The sequence below is a fragment of the Scyliorhinus torazame genome, chromosome 5, assembly GCF_047496885.1.
Source record: "Scyliorhinus torazame isolate Kashiwa2021f chromosome 5, sScyTor2.1, whole genome shotgun sequence".
In the NCBI taxonomy this organism is placed as follows: domain Eukaryota; kingdom Metazoa; phylum Chordata; class Chondrichthyes; order Carcharhiniformes; family Scyliorhinidae; genus Scyliorhinus; species Scyliorhinus torazame.
Window position 1 is genome coordinate 205,443,031 of NC_092711.1, and position 16,279 is coordinate 205,459,309.

The 16,279-nt window shown below is 49.0% G+C and overlaps 1 long non-coding RNA gene across 1 annotated transcript in view; it reads left to right on the forward strand.

Annotated features, from left to right (window-relative positions):
• Nucleotides 1-10,626: 10,626 nt before the first annotated feature.
• LOC140420906 (uncharacterized) overlaps nt 10,627-16,279 on the forward strand; it is a 46,903-nt gene continuing 41,250 nt past the window's right edge. Inside the window, exon 1 of the long non-coding RNA XR_011946638.1 lies at nt 10,627-10,927. This is a non-coding gene — a long non-coding RNA (uncharacterized lncRNA). The remainder of the gene's footprint in view (nt 10,928-16,279) is intronic.

Below are 16,279 nucleotides of genomic sequence, written 5' to 3' on the forward strand. Positions count from 1 at the left end.
TAGCAAGTGTTAATGTGAGACTGGGGAACAGTGCCAACAACAGTGTGATGTAACAACACACACGTCCTAAAATGGGAGTCAGTTGTAGACTGGACAGAGATTTGTGTGGAAGCAAGCATGGAATTGGCACCAGACTTGGATCATACTCTGTATACATGTAAATCGTTATGTGTTTTCAATAGGCACTTAGGGGGGGTTTAATGGCTTCCCACTGGCGGGATCTTCCAGTCTCGCAGCGGGTTCCCCCCGTGGCAGGATGAACTACCACATAAAACACCGTAGACATTGCAAGCCGCCTCTGCTGTCTCCGGAACACACATCGGAATTTTCGACCACACAAGACTCAGAAACTCTGAGGTCTACTGAACATACGACATGGTGGCAGCTCATGGGAAGGCCCAAAACCTCAGAGAAGCTGGAGCAGAAATTTTAGAACTGTAAAATTAAAGGAGCAACATTCTGTCCTGACTGGAAACATCCGAAGTGAAGACACAGAAGGAGATCAGCTGAAAGAAGAAGAATTGGAAGCCAAACGGCAGAATAAAAAGCATCCATTGTGCAACGGACGACTCCACAAGATCTCGTGGAGGGTCCATTGTGAATGCCTCCAGAGTTTAGTGTGAAATGGCCCAGCAGGTGTGAACAAAATGTTTAAATTTAGGCCAGAAAGAGTTTAAAACGCTCCAATGCGGTATAAAAATCAGAGCAGCCCATTCCCCAAACCGTGGCCAGCCTGGGCTCAGATTCAGTGCCAAACCACATTGAAACCAAGCTTGTTGTGAGAAAAAAATATAAGCAGTGGAAGGTTTAAAAACCTGAACCAAAGTTGGAAATTGCTTATCCCTTGAAAATCCTCCAGTATTGTACAAAACGTCCAGAATAGGTGATTGAGTAAATCGTGCCATAAAGCTAAAGACAAAGAGGTCAGAACCGCCATCGTCATGGGGACCCACCAAAGCATGACAAGCGTGGGAAGACTCTTTGAAAAAATGGTTACTGTGCCACCACCTTTAAAACAAGCACAGTATTTAAAACTGTACTCACCCAACCTTTAAAACAACCAGGGACAACAAATCTGTTGTGTTCGGTTTTCGATGGCTAGCAAAGAATCTACCAAACGACTTGACTCGTCCCAACCAGGATCTTTATTGAATCACACGCGGTAAGATGACAATCTGTTACAAAGCAAGTTATCATGGAGTTTCTTTGTACTCTTCTGGAACTACCCGAGGCACGACTGTCCACATGTACATCTGGTGATGGCCGGATGTGCCCCCGCTTATGTTGGAATATCTTGTCACGTGACCACTGTCTTGAGACCGAATAGCGTGTCTCTGCCGTACCTGATGGTTGGAGGTCGCACCACTAGCCATCTACGATACTGCTTACAGGCATATCACCACACAGACAACATCACCAGACCAATTTGGACTGATCCAAGAGCCAGACCAATTACAAAATTGGTGGCTTTGGCAGAAAAGATTCTTAAGCTATGTGATGACTCCAGGATTAGATAAAAAGACAAAGGCCGAACAAGTAAATGCGCTACTTTTTATTCAATAGGTCTGATAGCCGATGTTATTACCGTGAGGCATGGAATAAACAAATCCTCAGATATATTTGATGGTGTTCTAAGATCGTTCTACACATACTTTCATCTAAGAAGCAACAACATTTTAGAGAGAGTGAAATTCAACAAATGTGTCCAACAGCCTGGTGAGCCAATTAATTCTTTTATAAATGAATATATAGATTGAAGGCTATGATTGTGGTAACCTTACGTCAGAACCGATAAGGGATAGAGTTGTTGTGGGAATGGTTGACAACTCCTTTCGGGCATACTGCAGCCACGGAATATCTGACTCTAGGAAAGGCCAGCAAAATAATGAGACAGTCTGAAATCAGTACCAATCCATTTTACATGTGGAAAGGAAAACATGGTACACAACAACCCCAACTGTCTTGCTAGTAAAGCAACCAAAGGGCAATAGGCTCCAAGGGAAGCAATACCCAAATCGCACAGGTGGGTAATCATGTTAGTGCTGTAAAGCAAACCAACCTCACAGGTAAGAGCAATGTCCAGCAAGCTCAGTGCAATGTCTGTTTTTCCAATTTCTTTGCACAGGAGCAGCAGAAGTTCCTCTTCGGTTAGACCAGCCAATCCTGGAGATGATTACCACTGTACCTCAAGTGGAAGCCACACGGGAAAGTGATCAACAATAGAAGAATGAACCCCCAGTCGCAGGCTCCAAAATTTTCTGTCACACTACCTGTAAACATCATACATTGAGACTGCAACCTTCAGCCATAGCGCAAGGCTGCAAGCTGACACTGGAGCAAGGAGCTAGAGACCATCAATGTGAGAACACCTCAGTGAGGCATGGAGGCACATGGAAAAACACAGTGTCGCCACAAACGGCAAGCTGTAAGGCGAGCCTATTGATGAGGAACATCCAAATGACCGGCAAAGAAGCCTTCAACTTCCACAGTCCTGGCAGCCCCCAAATGTCTGCAGCACAGTGTTGATGCCCTCGGCAATGCTCCTCAGTGACTTGGACATGCTCTGGAGTGCCCCGGCAATGCCCATCTGCGACTGGAATAAACTCTACAGCGCCTTGGCTATGCCCACATGAGACTGGGAGACCTCCCCCAATGACCGGGACGTGCTCTGAAGGGCCTCGGCAATGCCCACCTTAGACTGGGATATGCCTCGCAGTGCCTTTTGTATGTCCACCTGGGACTGGAGCACATCCCCCAGTGACTGGGACATGCTGTGTGTCTCTGTCCTGGTGGAGGGACGGGATGCCAGCTGCTCCGTGAATAGGGTGATGTCCTCGGATTTACCCTCTGATCTGTTCGCATGGGAGGCAGGGAGGCGACCGCCCCTTGGTGGGCCGGCACCGTCGGATGAGGATCCTACAGGAGAATGGACATGAGGTCAGTGGGAGGGATGGGTTGGTCTGCATGGCATTAACAACTCACGTGTGACAGGTCATCTGGGTGGGGCCAGAGGATCCTCACTTCTGCACCGCAGTCCCACCTCTACATCGGTGACAGATCTGTCCGCGGCCACTCCCGCGAACCCCAGCAGCTGGTCCTCGTTTGGGGTGAGGACTCTGATATCCAGCACCCCACCGCCCATCTGGGCCCTCCCGTCTGTTGTGGACCAATTTCTCCGGCGGGGACCCAGACGGGGCATCGTGAGCTGATCGCGCGTTCTTCGCGGGGTGTTGGGGAGGTGGTGGTTGTGAGGGGCGATGGGGCATATGCAGGGGAATAGGGAAATGGAGGGTGTGGGTGGGGTTGTAAAGGGGATGGGGTTTATGGGGGATGTGAGAGGTATGGCTGGGACGGGGCACGGAATGATGCTGTGCGGGGGCGGTGCAGGGGGGTCCGGTGCCAACCCACCTTGCAGGCCCAATGGAGGTTGTTGATTTTTTTTTTAATTTAGAGGACCCAATTATTTTTTTCCAATTAAGGGGCAAATTAGGGTGGCCAATTCACCTACCCTGCACACCTTTGGGTTCTTACAACACCAGGTTAAAGTCCAACAGGTTTGTTTCGTATCACTAGCTTTCAGAGCACTGCTCCTTCCTCAGGTGAATGATGAGGTAGGTTCCTGAAACATATATATAGACAAAGTCAAAAATGCAAGACGATACTTTGAATGCAAGTCTTTGCAGGTAATTAAATCTTTACAGGTCCAGGAGAATATGCAAACTCCACACGGACAGTGACCCAGAGCTGGGATCGAACCTGGGACCTCGGCGCTGTGAGGCAGCTGGGCCACCGTGCTGTCCAGGTTGTTGATCTTCTTGCGGCACAGGGTTCCGGTCCTCCGAGCTGATGGCTGCTGCCGTTTCCTTCCGGGCAGCACTGGTGCCCAGTGGCTGACTGTCCAAGACCCTCTCTACCGCATCCAACAATCGGCCCAAGTTGGCATTCCCGGATCATGGGGCTGGTCTCCTGGGAGGCATGGCTGTGAGCTGAGTAGACTTGGTAACGCAGGAGCAGTTCAAGTGCTGCTCTCCCTTGTTAGCACGGGGCTGCCGAGCGCAGTCCCGGCAATCAGCCGGTGGGACAATCATGTGTGGCGTGAAGCCATGGGACCTCTTTTAGTGGACCAATTAACGTTTTCTAGCGGTGATGGCCTTACCGGGTCTGAGAGTCGGGAAGCTCACGCCACTTCCTGCTCGCTACCACACTTAAAAGCTTTTTGATTAAAATCACGGCCAGACATGTTTCCGTTAGATTGCGCCCGTAAGCACATAAGGTCAACTAACACGTGAGTGCACTATTGAGGGAGTGCTCACTTTCAGCATCCAGCAAAGGCCCCACCTCTTCTGTCAGGTGGACATAAAAGATTCCATGGAGCTATTTCAAAGAGGAGGGGCGGGGGGGGGGGGGTTCTCCCCAAGGTGCCCAGGCCAATATTTATCCATCAGCTAACATCAGTAAAGACAAATGAATCTTTAACTCATCTGAATAATAAAAATCTTTATTGTAACAAGTAGGCTTACATTAACACTCCAATGAAGTTACTGTGAAAAGCCCCCAGTTGCCACATTCCGACGCCTGTTCGGGTACATGGAGGGAGATTTCAGAATGTCCAAATTATCTAACAGCACGTCTTTCAGGACTTGTGGGAGGAAACCAAAGCACTCGGAGGAAACTCAAGCAGACACGGGTCGAACATGAAGACTCCGCACAGCAAGTGACCCAAACTGGGAAACAGACCTGGGACCCAGGCTCTGTGATGCAACAGTGCTAACCACTGTGCTGAGGTGCTTGTGCTGTGCTAAGAATTGGCTTGGATGTTTGCCTACAAACCACAGAGTAGAAGTATTTAATTTGCCGTGATGCTCTTTGGAACATACTGAGCCTTTGAAAGGTGCTTTCTAATACAAGTCTTCATTTTTAACATCACTAAAGATGGGAGTGTAGGAAAATCAGGGCCGGGATTCTCCAATCATGCGGCCATGTTCTGACGCTGGCTTGAAAAGCGACGCGAGCCACTCTGGCGTCAACAGGCCTCAAGTGGCAGGCATCCACCCCTTCCTAGGGGGCTAGTAAGGCGCCGGAGTGGTGTCCGCAGCTCCGCCGCCCGAAAGCCGGCGCGCCATGGCCGGCGTGAGTTTGCGCACGAGCATCGGTTCCCATCTCCGCGTAGGCCCTACCGGAGCCCGGCGCGGAGGAACATAGGCCCCCACAGAACTTGCCCGCCCGGCAACCGGTAGGCCCCGATCGTGGGCCAGGGCACCGTGGAGGGCCCCAGGGGTCGGATCCTCCCGCCTCCCCACCAGGACGTCCCCGCAGACAGAACTCCGAGGTCCCGCCAGGTGGGACCATATGTAACCCATGCTGGTGAGACTCGGCGGGCAGTCGGCCCGTCGAGGCCCGGAGAATCCCCGGGAGGGGCACTTTTAATGGCCCCCGACCGGCGTGGCAGCGATCCTGCGGGCGCCGGAGAATCGGCGCCGGAGAATCGGTGAGCCGGTGTCGGGGTGGCGTGGCGCATGCCCGTGCCCCCCCCCCCAGGCAATTCTCCGACCCGGCGCGGGGTCGGAGAATCATGGCCCAAATGTCTATGTAGGTGGAGATTATCAGCGCTGAAGCATCTGGACATTTCCAGAAATGGTCAACCCAATTTCACGACAGCTTGGATCAAGTGTTATCCTGATGCCTTGATCCAATGTCGAATGATAATAATGAAGTAAGTCCCATAAGCAATAATTATTTTGCCCTGCGACATAAATACAGTAAACAGACTGCAACCAACCGGAGAATTACACGTCAGCCCAGACCTATGGAAAAGCCAAGAGCTCAACAGTAAACATCCCAGAGGGGTGCTGATGGTTTCAAAGAGAACTGTTAGAGGCTAAAACCTTTCTTCAGTACAGAGTTACACAGGTCAAAGGGGCTTGAACTAGGAACTAATTCAGGGAAAGCTCCTGTTTGGGGGGGGGGTGAAGCGGAAGGAAAAAGTGAAGAAATGGGATGGAGGAGTGCAGCTGTGAGAGCAGACGGAGAGGAAAAAGGAGGAAGAAATGGAAAGGGTGAGGAGGAAGGGAAGTGAAGGAACCACGCCAGGCGAGTGGCCTTGACTCTGCGGTACCTGCTGTCTTCTCTCAGGATGACCGCATGCTTATTCCCTCGCCACCCACTTTACCGGTGCACTTTTTAGTGTCGGACCACCCGCTAGCTGGCTCAGACTGCCCCGGCACTCACTAATTTCACCTCTACAGCCAGGCCCTCAAGGTGCATACAGGTGAGGTCACTCACCCAGGCCAAGTGCAGTGTCCACAATGGAAATCGAGGAACCTGCCACCTGTCAAAATGGAGCCACTGGGGGAAAACTTCATCGGAGAACCACAAATAGATAAAGGAGCAAAGAAGCCAGGCACTTAGTGCTCACCCTAGGGCAATTCTTAATTATTTCTGTTACATACAAAAGGGATAAAAACAGAAAATGGTGGAAATATGCCTTAGCTCTGGTGTCCAGCACGTTTTGATCTTATTTCAGATTTGCTGCATCCACAGCATATTTTGCTTTTATTTAAACAAAAATGAGATCGAGTTGTTGAATAACTGTGTCTTTTTTGTTTCTGGATTTGCTGTTAGTCTTTCTATTGCAGTGAAATGATGGTAAGACCCACACAGCTGAGGAAGACATTTGGATGATGGTGGTAAGGACGGCGGGGTCAAATATGCTGTGGGGTGCTGGTTCTCTCGCTATAATGACAAACCCGTGCAATAACTCACCCACTGAGGAACTGGTGAGAGACATTCAGCCCCTCAATCCTGTTCGCCATTCAATAGATGATGGTTGATTTGTATTTCAACCTCACCCACCTACCTGGCTTACCTCCCCTTGCTGGAGAGACTAGAATCGGAGGACACTATTTAAGAATAAGAGGCCTCCCTTCTAAGGTGACGATGAGGATAATATTTTTCTCAGCGGGTCGTTAGTCCAGAGAACAGTAGAGACTGGGTCAATGAATCTATTCAGGGCTCAGTTAAATAGATGTTTGATAGACAAGGGGAGGGGTGAGGGTTACCGGGGGGGGGGGGGGGGGGGGGGGGGGGGGGGGGGCAGACAAGAAAATAAAGCTGAGACCACAACCTGATTAGCCATGATCTTATTGAATAGCGGAGGAGACTCAAGGGGCTGAATGGCAGACTGCTGCCCCAAAGTTCCATATTCTTATGTTGCTAACAAAAGTCTATTAATTTCAGTTCTGACATTTTCAGTTGGCCCCCAGGCTCAACAGCTTGCTGGGGAAGGGAGTTCCTCATTTTCACTGCCATCTTTTGGGTTGAAGTGCTTCCTGAGATCAGTGCTCAGCAGCTCAGCTCTAACCTTTAAGGTTATTTCTTACTTTTCCAGACTCTCCAGTCAGAGAAAACAGTTTTCCTGTAATTATGCTATCAAACCCTTTCGGGAGGCACGGCGGCGCAGTGATTAGCATTGCTCCCTCACGGCGCCGAGGATCCCGGTTGGATCCTGGCTCCGGGTCACTGTCCATTTGGAGTTTTCACATTCTCCCCGTGTCAGCGTGGGCCTCACCCCCACAACCACAGGGTGGATTGACCATGCTAAATTCCCCCTTAATTGGGAAAAAAGGGAAAACATTCTTTCACTATCCTAGCTGCTGAAAACCAACCTTTGATGCAAAAACCTATCAAAGTGTCACTAAGGGAATTATGTGATGATTATTTCATCACCTACCCTCCACTTCTCCCCAGGGCATAAATGCAAAACACACAATTCTATCTTGGACGCAGTTCAATAGGTTATGACACATACACTAAAAACAAGGGTCAGAAACACACGATTAAGTAAGAATAATGATTCAAATTGACTATAAGGGACAACCTTGTTCACGTAGCATTGCCATAAGCTGCTAACTGTGCGACCCGCAAGCTACCCCGATGCAATCATCAAAACATGTTGCATGGTCTGCTCAGGTAGCACCACACAATGCTGCCTCTCTCCGGAAACCAATTTAGTCGGTGTAGCGCAAATTACATTATGTGGATAGCTTTCTCCTTCTTGCACTCTTGACCATATTGACCAAAAAACTTGGTTACATTCTGTGGCGCACAAATCCCACATGACCCCCAATACATACTACCACACATTCACATTCAAATGTCTACTTGTGTATTCAGTGGAATGGTTCATTTTCTCACAGTTAATGTCAGGTTACAGACAATCCTTTTAAGTGTAACGTGTTTTCCAGTAGTTATTGCTTGCCCTTCATAAAGGGTGACAGATAGATTCACATCTGGCACATTTTAGTGTCCACAGGATTAGTGGGCCTCGGTAGGGTCGGTGCAGACCCGATGGGCCGAATGACCTCCTTCTGCACTGTAGGGATTCTATAATTCTATGATTTCACCAAATAAAACCCAATCTTTTCTTCCTCAGACAATCAGGCAGCTGACTGGCCACTTCCAATTATAAAGGGTATTGCTTGTGTGAAATCGGACACAACCCCTGTGGGGAGAAAAGCTGGAGGTAGCTCCCTCAAGTCTCCGGAAGAGACATGACTATTATTCTCTTCCCTCTCCCGATCAGTTAATGGGAATGCTGTTTACCTCATCTCTGAAGCAGCTCATCAGGACTGTGAGCTCTTCCGTCAAATGTCTATGGAAATTGTACCGCAGTCTCAGGGAAATCAAACAAAACGCTTTCAACAAATGGTGCCGAGCACAGGGAGAGGATTCCCTGGGCAATGTGCTGAAGGCAGTCAGCAAAGATGGCACACGCCCACCCTCTGGTGTTCAATCAACAGAGGTAGCTGCTGTGTGCAGCTTCTAACAGCAGTAGCTGCACTCCGTCAGATACAAGTCTAAACAAAAAAAATCCGTAACAGAACTTATGCACAGCCCATAGGACATTCCTCACCGTATAAAACAATTGCAGGAAATAGCATGGGAAAACATTTTTTAAAAACTTGGCAGTAAATGAAGAGTCGTGCCTGATGTGATTGCCACTTCCCTGTTATCTGCTCATAAGGCAGCATATATGGAAGAGTTGATGCATTCCTGCCAGGATTGTATCATTGCTAATGCAATTTTAAAGCTGTTACAATGAAACAAAATAGTATTTCTACATTACCTAATACTCCTATCTCTGGTGCCACTGCCAGCAAGTCCGTCACTTGACCATGCATGAGCAAATCAGATGTGGAGCTAGGCTATTGGTTTGCCTGCCTTCTGTCACGCTCTGTCTCTCTCCTCCCCTCCCAAGCTCTCCAGAACACAGTCCTCTTCTGTTTATTTAATGTAGGTATTATATACAGAAAATTATAGATATTATTGATGTAGTATGGCTGTGGGATTCTACTATATTGCCAATCCTTTTTGTACAAAATACTCCTTGAAAGCTCACAAAAAGGTTTGTTGACAAACTGAAAGCAAAACTAAAAGAATTTCCTTCACAAGAGAAGCAAGCAGACAAAAAAAAATTCCTCTGGGCTGCCTTGTGATAGAGTAGGCAGACACATGGCAGAAAGCCAGCTTTCGTGACCTTTATTCACGTCGCTGCCATCACCAGGCGCAAGGAGAGACCACGGCGATCAGCTCTAATTGCGACTCTCAACTTCCTGAGAGGCAATTATAGAAGAGCAAATAATCCATTTAGTGACAGCTTTACTGCAGGCTACTGCGTGAGAGAAACCCAATGCGTGATGAGCAGAGAAAGGGGCACTGCTTACATTAGTTTGCATGACGAGGAAGAAATAAGCGCTGTTAAACACTAGGAGTGTAAATCACAGCAAATCACCTGGCTAAGGATTCAATGCCAACTATAGGGAAGCAATATATCTAGTGGTGTACCATTACACACCCAGCACACTTTGCCAATTCGTTCTCTTTTTTTATGTGTTCATGTGACGTGAGCATTGCTGACAAGGTCAGCATTTATTGTTCTTCCCTAATTGCACTGGAGAAGGTGCAGCCTTCTTGAACCACCATACATTGATAGGTACACCCACAGTGCTGTTCAAAGAGTTCTAGGCTTTTGACCTACTGACACTGGTATTTCCAAGTCAGAATGTAGAAAGTGAAGGGTTAACATCAGGAGCACCTGATGTTGTATGTAACTACCAATGTAACTATGATACATGTCACATGATTAAGCAACTGCGATCTGGAGAGAAACAGAATCGCACACTCATGTAGAGTTACTGAGTTATAGAGCGATCGATAAATAAACAAGAATGTTTTTGTGACTTATGAACTAAAATAGCTTTCTTGGGAAAACAGGAAAATCCTAAAGACCCCGAACTCAAGATGAAATATGGTGGTAGTAAATAGTGTAAAATAGCCATAAAAATTCTCTGACCTGAAAGAGCTTGAAATCCTTGGAAAGAGGACAAGTAGAAAGAAGATTGTGCACTCACCTGAGAACGGAGCACTGTGGCTGCAGCAGATGCAAGCAGACTCACCGGCTTGGAGTCCAGCCAGCAGTGAGCACAGATCACTAACCACAAGCCAAACAGAAACAGAGCTTAGGACAAGCGTGGAGTCTACATTGCCACCCGCAGAACCTTTGCAACACACTGTGGTAAATGTATAATTACTGATAATTCACCAGTGCACCGTGTTATGTTATTAACCCTGTGGACTCTACCTATGGGCCATTGTGTGGCTTCACCCACAGGGGATATGTTGGGGCATGTACGGGCTCTGCCCATGGCTCCACCCCCTTTACAGGAAGTATAAGAGCTGCTGTCCTGCAGGGCCGCCTTCAGTGTTGTACCGGTGACAGGCAGGCTCAGTTCTAAGCTGATTAAAACCACGGTTTACTTCTCCACGTGTCTTCGAGTGAATTGAAGGTCGCATCACCCACTGAAGGCTCGTAACAGGCTCAACACTGGGACAAATGGGGGAAGAGGCTCCAGACACAGAACAGCTTCAGGTTTGCATAAGAAAGTCCAAAAGAATAAGGTCAGCACTTTACTCTGTGCAGGTGGAGCTATTGCAGACAACGTAATCTTGAGACAGGGAGTTGATGAGGCTTTAACCTCGTATGATGAAATCCACCTTGCATTCCATTTCTGCTTAAATGTTTTTTAAAAATAATCATTGAGCAAACAAAATATAAGAAGATGAACCAAAAACTGGGTAAATGCTTGGATTAATTCATAAATGACCTATACTGATTTGCAGAGAATTGCAACTACGGGGTCCTCCGTGATGAATTAATATACGATCAAATAGTCGGGGGAAGCTTAGATGGAGCCCTATCAGAGTCCTAACAAATGAGGGGAGATTTAACTCTCACAAAGGCAGTACAGATAGCATAACAAAAAGCGCTTAGGAAGCTAAACAGAGCGGTTGTTTGTGGGAAAGGGAAGTTCTTTGAGAAAACTTGGGTGAAGCCATTCAATGAGAGCGATTTTTGAGTTGTGCATTGTAGGGGAAATGCATGCAGTGTTTCTCCCGACGATCTTTTTTACAAGTTCTTCCTTAATGCACTGGTCTATTGTTATTTGGCACCGGAAAAATTAATTTAAACCCTCAAGGAATAAGCTTTTTAAAATATTCCCAAGAATTTAAAGCATACAGGCCGGAAGAAAATGATAAAGATACCCCTGCTGAGATGGCTACAGTTAAGATGGTGGCCGACTACCCACGCCTCTAATAGCCTAACCTCAAAGCGGAATTCTGGTCGACAAATCCCGACGGAGTTTGGCTCTTCATTGGAAGAGTCGTTGGGTCCTATTCGGCCCTCCTTTGACACCATTCATTTAGCTGTCGACGCACCTTAACAACATCGAGACGGCCCTTTCGGACCAATGCGACAGGGTCAGTGCACTGGAGTCCAGGCCTACCGCGGTGATTGAGGCAAGCATGTCATTGTGGAGCAGTGTCGATGACCTGGAAAACCAGTCAAGATGACAAAACCTATGCATTTTTGGTGTACCAGAAGGGACTGGAGGCCAAACCCCGAAACAGTCAGGATTATTCAAGAAGGTGGTGGGTGAAGATACATCCCCTAAACCTCTGGAGCTATTCTGAACCCACACTACCCTTCGGCCAGAACCTCCGCCATTGTAGTCCAGTGCCATTGCTACAAAGATAGGGAGCTTGATTTTAGGTGGGCAAAGGAGCTCCACGATGTTATTTACCATGGCAACTGAATCAGGATCTACTGAGACATGAGTGCAGACCTGGCAAGGAGGCATGCAGCATTCAATAACATCTAGTCCACTCTGTACAAGAAAGGAATTAACTTCGGGCTGATTCACCCTGCCCATCTCTGCATCACATTTGGTGGAGAGGATCGCTTCTTCACACAGGCAGTCTCTTGTCTTTGGTGGCACATACTTAATTTTTGACGATGTTTGCATACCTGAACAGGTCATTTAATATGCTCAAAATTAAGGGCATGTTGGATTGTTTGTTTACACTAGAACTCTTAGTATGCAGTTAGAACAGGCAACTTTCCAATGGTGTATAGTATAACGTGGCCCATATGTTGGGGGTTTGCCCCATTAACAAGGTTGGTTAAACAATGGATGTCGTTTAAGACATCATTGGGGTGGCACAGAGGCACAGTGGTTAGCACTGCTGTCTCACAGCACCAGGTTCAATTTGGGCCTTGGGTGACTGTGTGTGTGGAGTTTGCACATTCTCTTTTTTTTTAAATTGAGAGTACCCAATTATTTTTTTTCCAATTCAGGGGCAATTGAACGTGACCAATCCACCTAACCTGGATGGTGATGTCTAGCACGAGGGGACATAGCTTCAAATTGAGGGGAGATAGATATAGGACAGATGTCAGAGGTAGGTTCTTTATTCAGCGAGTAGTAAGGGCGTGGAATGCCCTGCTTGCAACAGTAGTGGACTCGCCAACACTAAGGGCATTCAAATGGTCACTGGATAGACATATGGACGATAAGGGAATAGTGTAGATGGGCTTTCGAGTGGTTCATAGGCCGGCGCAACATCGAGGGCCGAAGATCCTGTACTGCGCTGTAATGTTCTATGTTCTATGAAACCCACGCAGACACGAAGAGAATGTGCAAACTCTGCATGGACAGTGACCCAAGGCCGGGATTCGAACCCGGCTCCTCAGCGCCATAGTCCCAGTGCTAACCACTGCGCCACGTGCCATCCCGAGTTTGCACATTCTCCCCATGTCTGCGTGGGTTTGCTCTGGTTTCCTCCCACAGTCCAAAGATTTGCAAATTCGGTAATCAGCAATGCTAAAAGAAATTGCCATTTTGTGTCCAAAGATGCGCAAGTTAGATGGGGTTTTGGAGATGTGGAGAGGGCATAGGTAGGGTTCTCTTTCAGAGGGCCAGTGCAGACTTGATGGGCTGAATGGCTTCCTCCTGCACGGTAGGCATTCTATAGTTCTATAGTTCTAAAGGCCGAATACCTACTGCTCATCTTGTTTATAATGGCGAGTTTAGGATTTGATTCTTGGTTTTATTTAATTAAAAGTTTATTATCATACTGTTCGTTTTTTGTTCCAGTGGTTTAGGAATGTGATGATTGTTCTGAGGATGATTGTTCTGAGGATGGAGTGGGGTGGGAGGAATTTCCTGCACTGACTGTAACCAAAGACCTTTCTGTATTTGGTCATTTTCATTATGTAATGGATCCTCTTGGCTTTGCCTTCTTTCCCATTCAATTTACTGACACTTTTATAAAATCCTCTGAGACGTATGACTAGCTCAGGTGGTCACAGTGGTATGGGACTCTCGATCAGGTTAGTCACACGGAATGTTCGGGAGTTAAATGGCCCAGTAAAATGTTCCAAAGTGTTTTTAACATCTCAAGAGCCTGATCTTGCATTCCTTCAAGAAACGATCTTTGTCTTAGAGCTCATACCAGATTACGTAAAGCATGGATTGGCCAAGTGTTTCATTCTAGCTTTAACGGCATAGCTCGTGGACAGCAATTTTGATTAACAAAAGAAGACAATTCTCCCCCTTAAATGTAATCGCAGACCCTGGTGGATGTTTACAATAGTTAGTGGCACACCTTTTCAAACCCCTGTCGTTTTGGTGAACGTCTCTGCCCCTAACTGAGAGATACAAAATTTATCATATCACTTCTATCTTTCCTTCCTAATCTTGACACCCATCACCTGATTTTTGGAGGGGATCCAAAATGTGTTACAGGTCCAAAGCTGGATCGCTCAAGTCCAAAGGCTTTCGCCCTCTCTGGCATTTCCAAGGCTCTTTCCACCTTTATGACTCAAATGGGATGTGTGGACCCTTGACCCTTTCATCTGGTCACAAAGGACTTTTCCTACTTGTCTCATGTCCACTATGTGTACTCACACATCAACATTGTTTTTGGACATCGCCCACAGTTAAAACTGCCGAGTGTTCCTCCGTAGTTATGTCACACTACGCACCCTATTAGAAACATAGAAAAAAATAGGAGCAGGACGAGGTCATTGAGCCCTTCAAGCCCACTATGCCATTTATTATGATCATGGCTTAGCAACCAACTCAATATCCTAATCCACGTTCCCCATATCCTTTGATCCCCTTCACCCTAAGTGCCAAATCTAACTGCTTCTTGAAATCATACAATGTTTTGGACTCAACTACTTCCTGTGATAATGAATTCCACAGGTTCACTTCTCTCTGGGTCAAGAAATTTCTCCTCATCTCTGCCCTAAATTTCTCCTCATCTCTGCCCCGTATCCTCAGACTGTGACCTAAGGGGCGCGATTCTCCGATGCCGCGTCGTTTGGGAGAATCGCCTGGGGCGCCATTTTTTTCCCGCGACGCTGGTCCGACACCCTCCCGCGATGCACCCAAGCGGCGAGATCGGCACTATCTAGTTCGGCGCGGCACAGTCCGGTGAATCGCCCGAGACACCCAAGATGGCGATTCTCTGCCACCCCCGCTATTCTCAGGCCCGGACGGGCCGAAGTCCCGACGGCGTGAACTGGGGTCACGCCGTCGCCGTTCACACCTGCTATGTAAAGTCGTCAGCCAGAAGTGCTAGCTGACGCTGAACAGTGAGGAGGTGAGCGGACTGTTCCGCAGCTCCTGGAGACCGGGTCGGCTTCCCCGAGAAGGCTGCGGCCAACGGGGGGGAGGGAGGGGGGGGTGAGACAGCGGAGTGCAGGTGGGAGGGAGGTGAGGGAGTGGAGTGCAGGTGGGAGGGGGGTGAGGGAGAGTGTGCAGGTGGGAGGGGGGTGAGGGAGCGGAGTGCAGGTGGGAGGGGGGTGAGGGAGTGAAGTGCAGGTGGGAGGGGATGTGAGGGAGAGTGTGCAGTTGGGAGGGGTGTGAGGGAGCGGAGTGCAGGTGGGAGGGAGGGTGAGGGAGCGGAGTGCAGGTGGGAGTGGGGTGAGGGAGCGGAGTGCAGGTGGGAGGGGGGGTGAGGGAGCGGAGTGCAGGTGGGAGGGGGGTGAGGGAGAGTGTGCAGGTGGGAGGGGGGTGAGGGAGCGGAGTGCAGTTGGGAGGGGGGTGAGGGAGTGGAGTGAAGGTGGGAAGGGGTGAGGGAGCAGAGTGCAGGTGGGAGGGGTGGTGAGGGAGCGGAGAGCAGGTGGGAGGGGGGTGAGGGAGCGGAGAGCAGGTGGGACGGAGGTGAAGGTGCGGAGTGTAGGTGGGACGGGTGTGAGGGAGAGTGTTTAGGTGGGAGGGGGTGAGGGAGGGAGTGGAGGTGAGGGAGAGTGTGGATGGTATCATCCATCCGTGGATGCCACATGTCAGCCGCCCTGATATGGCAGGACGGTGACGAGGATACGGCCGCAGGTTGTCATGTGGCTGATGGGCACAGGCGACTGGCACACTTGTGAGGAGGATGGTGTGAACTGACCGTTGGACGCAGACAGTGACCAGGTGTTTGGCTGGCTGCGTATCTGCAGAGCGACCATCCCACCGGGGCACACAGGTATCCCATGCAACCGAGGGCTGGCGAGGTGTTGAAGAACCTCCGTGTAACATGTCGTTTCTCTGCACCCCACCACCCTCCTGCAGGTCACCATGTATGCCAACCAGACAACGATGTTCACTGCCGTGGTTGGAGCCGCAGCTCTGGAGTTTGCCACCCTGCAGCGTAGCGTCAGATGGCCCACAGTGGCTGCAGATACAGCGGTCGCCGGTGCAGCAGAGGGTATGGCCGTGGAGTGGCCCGTCGTCGCTGCGCAGGCCGCAGGCGCTCAGGACCCGAATGTCCAGGGGGATGCCGAGGGGAACATTGACCCCCCAATGGCGAGGAATGCAGAGGAAGTGCTTGGGGAGGAGGAGGAGGAGCAGGAGGATCCACTGATGGTGGTGCTAGCGCGCCACAGGCG